Source organism: Enhydra lutris, unplaced genomic scaffold (genome assembly GCF_002288905.1).
Source record: "Enhydra lutris kenyoni isolate GAN:26980312 unplaced genomic scaffold, ASM228890v2 scaffoldscaffold15, whole genome shotgun sequence".
Classification (NCBI taxonomy): Eukaryota; Metazoa; Chordata; class Mammalia; order Carnivora; family Mustelidae; genus Enhydra; species Enhydra lutris.
The window spans coordinates 63,031,005-63,037,720 of NW_019154099.1; positions in this window are offsets into that span (position 1 = coordinate 63,031,005).

Below are 6,716 nucleotides of genomic sequence, written 5' to 3' on the forward strand. Positions count from 1 at the left end.
ATATTTGTTATCAAACATTTCTGTGATGTGAAGTTTTAATTCTGGCGGTGAGTTTGGGAAGTTACTTTTAGTCCTTACTGTCTGTTTTCTAAAATAACAAATATCTTTCAAATGCCTGTTTGTTTTTATTACAATAATCTTAAATAAAACACTCACGTCAGTTTGTCTCACGTATGTTATTCTTTTAAAATACTTGTTTTGAATCCTAAGCATATGCTTGCTTTAATAAAGGTCATTTACAATCAGAGGAGTTAATTGATATTTTTTGGAATTTTTTTAGATTTTTGTATTAAACGCTTTGACAGTTTTCAAAGATCAGGGTGATTTATACCCTGCCTCATCGTTCTCTGAGAGACCACGTGAATACGTGCTATTTGCAAAGCCAAGCTGTCACTTTGACTTTTAAAGTATGTTTTGGTTCCTGTATGGCCCGTTTCCGAGAACCCGGGACTGGAAGATCCGACCCTTACAGGGCTCCCCGGGGGGCGCCGTGAGTGGAGTGTCCCGTCAGGATGGGCTTCAGCAGCCGAGCAGTTCGACCAGCGTCCTTACCGCAGAGGGGCCGCCTGGGGCCCCCGTGACGACCGGTGCGCTCTCTGTGGGAGGGAGGGAGTGGCGTCCGGTCTGCTGTGAACCGACGACAAGTGCTGCGGCCCGGCCCGGTGGCCTTCATCTCTCAGAGCACCTCCCTGCCCTTCCCTCCCGCCGCTGGGTGGGGACGCCGCTGGGTGGGGACGCGCAGGCAGGACGCTCTCTCTCACCTGCGCCCACCCCCGTTGCCGGGCAGGCGGGCAGGCGGCCTGTGCTCCGGTGGCCTCGAGGCGCCTCTTCTTCCATTTTGCATCCCCAGCGCCTGAGGGCAGAGCCAGGAGCTCGCAGTCGTGGTGAACGAGAGGGAACCCAAACTGACGTGCTGACCGAGTTGTCCCCAGGACACGGCGTGGATGTCGCCGAGAGAACGGTGAGCGGAGATGCCAGGAGGATGTGCCTCGGCGGCTGTCTGCAGGCGCCTTCCCTGCGGGGCTCCGGCCGCAGCACATGGCCTCTTCACCTTCCTCTCGCCTCTCAGGGCGCATCGTCCACACCCCTGCCACGCGGCGAGGCCACAGAGCCGTCTCCGGCCCCATCCTCACGCTCCCCTCCTTATCTAGACTTGGGGAGCTCAGCTCTCTCCTTCCCGCCCCTGTGAGCCCCTGCCACTGCCGTCACCCGCGTGTCCTCTGTGCACGCTGACCGTCCGCCGGAGGATATGTGAGCGTGACACACAGCCTCTTGCGGGCCAGGGACGTCCTCATCTTGGATTTAGAACGTGGTGTCTGGCTCGATCTCTCCCTAGTGGATTGACATCTGAGATGCAGAGCTGAAGGCAGAAGGGAGGGTGGGGACACCACCTGCTGACAGCGAGCGCCTTGCCGGGTCCCCCACACGTCACCTGGGTGGTCACCTGTCCCACCAGAGTTGCTAACCTGACCTCCAGCTCCTCCCACCTCTGGTCCCCACGTGCATCCCACAGCTTCGGACCTGCTGGCAGACTTGCGCGGCCTTTCTCCGACACAGGAGAGCGTTTGTGCATTGCTGGCCGCGGACAAGCAGGCGGGGGGTGCGGGGGGTGCCGAGTGGAGGCAGAGCTCGCGGCCTGGGGGGATGTGCCAGGGGACGGCCAACTGCTCGGGACAAAGCAGGGGTCGGGGTGCCCTGGAGCGGTGAGGGCGCTGGGCTAGCCGTGCTCGGGGCAGAGGTCAGTGCATGAGGCTGCCTCCCCCACGGCTCCCAGGCCACAGGTGCCAGATGGGGCGGAGCAGAGCCCCCTGGGGAAGGGCCTTGTCTGTCTCCTAGCACCAGTCCTGCTGTTAGAGCCCACACGGGAAGACAGCGAGGCTTTGCGCCCCCCCCCGCCCCCCAGCGGGGCACAGAGGGTGGCAGCACACGCTTTGGACACCGCGTCTCCTGCACCCAGAACAGTTGTGGCATATCAGAGCCCGGGAGGGGGAAGGTGAGGCCCAAGCTCAGGACCAGCTGCAGGGCAGGCGTGGGGGCCTTGGCACGGTGGGGCTGTGGCCCTGGGCAAGGCTGAGACCCCCTGGGCTCAGGCAGGGGCTTTTTCCAGGTGACAGGTGAGGAGCACACAGGTGAGGACGAAGAGGAGAGGCCGGGCGCACAAGCTCCGTGGGGCGGGCAGCTCCTCCGGTGTCCGACTCAGGCTCCTGCAGGGCCCCCACAGTCCTGGGACGTGGCCGCTGCCCACCCTTGGCCCTCAGCATGAGGGTCAGGATGCCCGCTCTGTGGCTCCGAGTCCAGACCTCCTGTGCCTGTGGGCCAGGGCCCCAGCGCTCTCTGTCCCTCCCGCGTTGTGGCGGCCCCAGCCCCTCCGTGTGTCCTTACTGCCGCTGAGCCCGGCCCACCCGCGCCTGCTGGCCGCGGCCCAGCTCCCTCCTCCCCCGCCTGCCCTGGGGCCGGTCCCTGGCTGCGGGAGGCAGCTTGCCTCGGGGCACCTTCGCCAGCTCTGGGCCTAGAGCTCGGCTGTGGAAGGTCCAGGCCCCGCACACGAGATGCTGGAGAAGCCAGCCGGCCCTTCTCCGTTTGCTCACATCCGCAAAGAGCAAGGCACGTCTTTCCCCAGCAAGTAGCCCGGTGCCCCGCAGGCCTCCGGCTGTCCTGGCCCGGCCGGAGTGAGGAGGCTCTGGCTTTGCTGGGTTTAGGGAGGGACCACGCGAGGGAGGGATGTGCTGAGGGTCCAGCGGGCGTCGGCCAAGGACAGGCCTGTCCGCAGCTGCTCCAGGAGCTCATGGGGGCTTGGGCTGAACCCTGACTCCCCGCCTGCGGGACCTGCTGACACCATCAAGTGGTGTCACTTGAAACATGCACGTTATTTAGAAATTTGGGGCGAATGTACCTGGGGGAGGGCAGGGGAGGCCCTCACGAGCGTAGCCTGACCGTCCCGCGCACCTGGGCTGCCTGCTAACACCTCGTCAGCGCTGTTCCTCGCGCCGCGGCCGCCGTGTCCCCATGGGTGCGGTCGCCACAGGAAGCTGTGTCGCTGCCGGGACTCCCCTCCCTCCGCAGCCCCTCGCCCTGCCTCCCGGCCCCTCCGAACTCGCCGCGGTCGCTCGCTTCCTTCCCCGAGGAGCCGGTGGTGGCCTGAACGCTTTCGCAGAGGGCGGTGCTCTGTGGGCTCTGACTCGACCGCACGTTCCTGACTCATCCTGAAGCAGAGTCTGAGGCAGACATCCTCACCCTGTGCGACCGTCCCTTCCGGGAAGATGCCGCAGGGAGCTTCTGTCACCACCGGTGTCCCCATGTTGTCACCACAGAGTAGTTTTGGAGGAAGACGCAGGGCTTCCTCACACGCGGCCTCCGGCCTCGGGGTCTTTGACTCCTGCAGGGAGACACAGAAGCGCTCCTGTGCGCGCAGGTGTGGGCGCAGGTGTGGGCCCAGGTCTCTATGCCTCATCAGCACCCACCGGGCGGTGGTCGGTCTTTGTCACTCCTCCTCAGGATGCTCACGAGCCACAGAAGATTCTTCGAGGGCCCGTGTTGAGGTGCCTGTCTCAGAGCAGGGGTGAGGTAGTGCAAGGAGCCATCGGAAAGTGCCTGACCCGTGGGGTACGGCTGTGCCACGGACAGTCTGCGGGGACGCCCAGTGGCGTCCATGAGTCCGGGACGACTTGGGAGCAGTCCACCCAGCACGGCCCTGCCCAGATGGAGTCCGGGTCCCTGTCAGTCAGGACTGGGGCCTGAAAATGAGTGTTTCTAACACATTTGCAGGTGGGGCTGGTGCTGCTGGACCAGGAGCACGTGGGAGAGGCCGCCGTCCAGCTCGTGCTGGCCCTCGCTGGGCCTTTGCTGACAGCACACGTGAACCTAGATGGTGAAGATGAAAGCCTCTGAGCCGTGAACAGAGTCTGGAACAGAGCCGCCGCGGCCCTGGGCTCCGAGGACCACCAAGCGGCGTCCGGCTGGCAGCAGTGGTAGAGGAGTGGGTCATCGGCCGCGGGAGCACAGCCACCCAGCCAGGAAACAGTGGGCCTCTGGTTCCGTTACGCACACGCGTGTCCCAGGTGCGTGTCGGCCAGAGAGTTCTTGGGGTTTTCTCTTCTCAAGAGGGTCCAGGAGGGCAGAGAGCAGGTACTTCCTGGGGTGGGGGTGACCATGGAACCTCGAAAGCATCTGGGGAACCAGGGGAGCCAACACTCAGGAGACCCTGGATTCCATCACCTTTGGCCCCAACCAGGTGCCGGGCGGGCACCACTGTGGGCGTCCCGAGCAGAGAGGAGGCCGGCGTGCAGCTGTGTCCCATCCGGATGTGGTACGGGGTACGGGCTGCCCCCTGCGGGAGCACCAGTTGCCAGGACAAAGCAGCTGACCGCAGGCTCTTTTAGTTGAACCAGATGATGTCATGATTAATGAATAAAATTAAATGTGGAGGAATGACCCAAGAACTTAGCGCGTGCACACAGGGGAGGGGAGGCAGGCATGAGGAAAGGAAAGCGCGTTTTTAAACAAAGGGGCATCGTGATTTCAAAATGAGGAGTGTCTGAGAGGGAGGCCGTCGCGCCACGCACTGTGCTCTCCCTGCCTCGTGGAGTCTTGATGCGTCCTGGACAGCCGGTCCCTGGGGGACATCCCATGGGGATGTTTTATGGACTCGCTGTTGTCTCAACCCACTTTAGGGATCAAAGTGTTGCCTCGACGTGGATTCCTCACATGGGGGGGTTGGATAATATTTTGAGATGTGTTTCCTTCCCTAAAATCCCTTTTCTTGCCTCAAAATGGACTCCAGTGTCCCAGGGTGGGTCACCACAGTCCAGAGGACAGAACTGGCGTGCCGGTGTCCCTGGCGTTTTACAGAAGTCCTGAAAAATCTGGAGGATCTACTGAGAAGGTACAAGGAAGGTGAATTTGCACATCGAGACGGAGGTCAGGGCGCCGTGCATGTGCGCGAGAGGATGGGACCCAGCAGCCCCAGGAAGGACCCCACGTGCCCGTGGAGTCATGACTCAGGACACCGGCCGTGACCCTATGCATCCTGGGCGGAGAGGAGAAAACCCCAAGAACAAGAGGAAAGCTCCCAGAAACTCAGTGGATGGACAAGGACGCTGACCATAGGCGGGCTGGTCAGGGATGCCGTCTGTCACCCTCTGGGACTGGCCGCCAGCCCCAGCCCGCAGTCCGGCCACTACCCTTTTCAGGTTCACGCACGGTTCCAGACTCCTCCTGCTAGCTGCCGCTTTCCCGCAAACCCTTACTAGAAACGTGAGGATTAGAGAAGGAAGACGGACACAGACCCTGGAGGACTGAGAAGCAGAGGGTGAGCTGAAATGACAGTTGGGTGGTCAGCAAGTCGGCAGACATCTGGCCTCATGGTTGGAGCTTGTAAAGCCTGAAGGTCGGCCCGCCTTCCCCCGCCGGAGGCTCTGCTAGAGCCACGACTTCGCAAGGCCACTGGCCCTCCATCCCCAACGCCGGGAAGCCCTCCAGCCTTGGCGCTGCCACAGGGCCGGGAGCTGGGCCCCGGGGGAGCAGATGGGGGCGCTCCGCTGGGATCACGGGGGGCCTGCACCGCGCCACGCATTGTCGTCCAGCCCCAGGGACTTCCAGAAAGTACCTGCAGCAGCCCCGCAAGAAGGAAATTTCTGGGCTGGGCGAAGGGCTATGGATGCTTGCTGGTCTCGGGACTCCTGCCTCCTCAGCCGTCCCAGAGGAACGAGGAAGGAGCAGGCTGTTCCCTCGAGCTCGCATCTGCCTTCTGTCCCGCAAGGGTCTCCTCTGGTGTTCAGGCTGCGCGCGGCCCCTGACACCTCGTTGCACCAGGAACAAGTTCTTGGCAAGCACTGAAAGGCGACAGCTCCATTTTTGACTTCTCCCGGGTGTGTTTGACCCACTTATCAGTCCCCAAATCCACTCGCGTCTGCCATCTGTGGTGGTCTAATTCTGTTATCACGTCCGCTTCGCGCTGACGGTTCTCGATCGTCCGTGTTTATTCTGGTCCGACGTCCACAGCTGGACTCACTTGCAGAGAATCTGACCCCCCCCCCCCGAGGGGGGGACGGGGCCACTAAGGCTCCGAGCAGTGCTTGGTGGCAAGTGTATGCCGTCCCCGTGGGCTTCCTCAGGTCTGGACCCTCACCTCCTCCCACCGTGTGGGCTCGAGCCTTGGACCGCCACCCAGTGAACCTGCCTTGTTACCGTGGCCCCAGGACACTGACACAGGCTCCCCTCTTGGGCCCTGCATCTGCGTGGCTGCAGGATGACCAGGGACAACGCTGGGGCCGCCACCTCAGCTGGGACCAGGGCCTGGAGGGTCTGCAGAAGCAGCGGCCGGCAGCCATCCCAGTCAGAATAAATGCATAAAAGCACCTTATTCTGTGACTGTACTTGTGGGTTTAAAAAGGCATCTTTACTTCCCTTAACAGCTGAATGCCCAGAGCACCTTTGGGAACCCCTGGGAGTCCTCTGCTGAACCCTAGTGACCTCTGCTCTTGGCCCGGACCTGGCGACGTTTGTGATAAAGGGTGAGGCGGGTCGGGGGAAGCAGCTGCCACACAGCCCACTTGAGAGCGTCCCCTCTCCCCAGCTTCAGCGTGCGGGCCACCTTCTTCTCCTGAGTCGCCGCGCCTGTGCCGCCCGCCATGCGGGGCTCAAGCCCCTGTTGCCCCCGGCAGACCCCCGGCTGAGTTCCCGTCAGTTGGAGCTGAGGCCAGGGCCCCCACCCAGCA